At 24.4% G+C, this 1,473-nt stretch overlaps 1 protein-coding gene across 1 annotated transcript in view; it reads left to right on the plus strand.

The window, feature by feature from the left end:
- The window catches only part of Phum_PHUM590550 (serine/threonine-protein phosphatase PP2A 65 kDa regulatory subunit, putative), a gene marked incomplete at both ends in the record, with an annotated part of 7,523 nt that overhangs the window by 3,783 nt on the left and 2,267 nt on the right, over positions 1–1,473 (plus strand). The gene's annotated exons all lie outside the window — the stretch shown is intronic.

Genomic DNA, 1,473 nt, shown 5'->3' on the forward strand with positions numbered 1-1,473 from the left:
GAAAAGAAAATCATTTGATTGGCATATTTAAAAGTATTTAAATAAGAAAAAAAAATTAGGGTTAAAATAAAAAGGTCATTAAAAAAAAGTCTGTTGTTTTGTGCAAGGAGGACTTTATTTAGTTGGAAAACGTGTGAATTTTTACTACTATTAATATTATTATAAGAAGAATAAAAATAAAATAAATATATATATATATATTTATATAAATATATTTAAGAAAATACACGAAACAAAAAAAAAAAGCTTTATTAAATAAAAAAAGTTTCAGTGCGTTTTGCACTGGATGAAGTCAAAAGAATATTTTTACTTTGGGGGGAAGGTGGGAGGGGAGAGGGGCGGGTTCGGTATCGAGAGGTAAAGCGTGGGAGGAAAGAGCGACAAAATTTATAAATTTATAAAAGTTTCAAATTGAACGTTTCGAATTATTTAAGATTGTAAAAAAAAAAATAGAAATTAGGATCCGAAAGAATTTTCTGTTTTAATCGTTAGGGGAAAAAGGAAAAGGAAAAGTTGATGATGATGATGACGTTGAAGGGGGTTGTAGGAAAAAAAGTGCGCGAAATTAAAACAAACAACAACAACATTAAAATGCTTACAAAAAAAATTTGGAGAAAAAAAATAAAAATTTTTATTATCATCTTTTTAAAATAATTAATAATAATAATAATAATAATAAATGGTAAGAGTAGTTTTTTTTTTTCTAATGTGTCATTTTGTATAAGAATCCTGAATTCCCCTCCCCCAACTCCCCCTCCTTCCGAAAAAAAAATTTCATTCGTTATTTTCCGTCGTAATTATTCGTTAGTTAATCATTTGGAAATGGGTTCGTTAAAAAAAAAAAAAAAGGATTAGACCGCTTGGCTGTTTGTTCGTTTGTTTGTTTGTTCGTTTGTTGATATCATGAATGGATTGTAACAAAAAAATACTATTGTTGTTTTACAGCAATGAATAAAACTAAGAAAAAATAAGAAAATTATGAAATCGACACAAAAACATGCAAAATAAATAGTTAAATAAATAAATATAAAATTTAATAATAATAATAATGATGATGATGATGATGACGACGACGACGACGACGAAAATAATGAAAACGATGATGATGATGATGATGATGATGATAATAATGATACGAATGAGACAACAGAAGATGTGAAGTTTATGCAAAATATAAAAAATAACCGAAAAAAAAGGTTTTTATGTTAATATTAATATTATGCACGTATTATTATTATTATTATTATTATTATTATTAATTAATTAATTAATTAATGTGTGTGTACGTTTTCAATTTAAAAAAAAAAAAAAAAATTAACTAAATAAATAAATTATTAATTTAACTTATGTAAATAATTTTTTTTTTTTTTTTGAAATGAGGTCAATGTAATCAGGGTGATTTAATTATTATTATTATTATCATTATTATTTTTTCAAGTGTCACGAGTGTTATATATGCAAAGGCGAGGATTT

Source organism: Pediculus humanus, genomic scaffold (assembly GCF_000006295.1).
Source record: "Pediculus humanus corporis 1103172108313 genomic scaffold, whole genome shotgun sequence".
Classification (NCBI taxonomy): Eukaryota; Metazoa; Arthropoda; class Insecta; order Psocodea; family Pediculidae; genus Pediculus; species Pediculus humanus.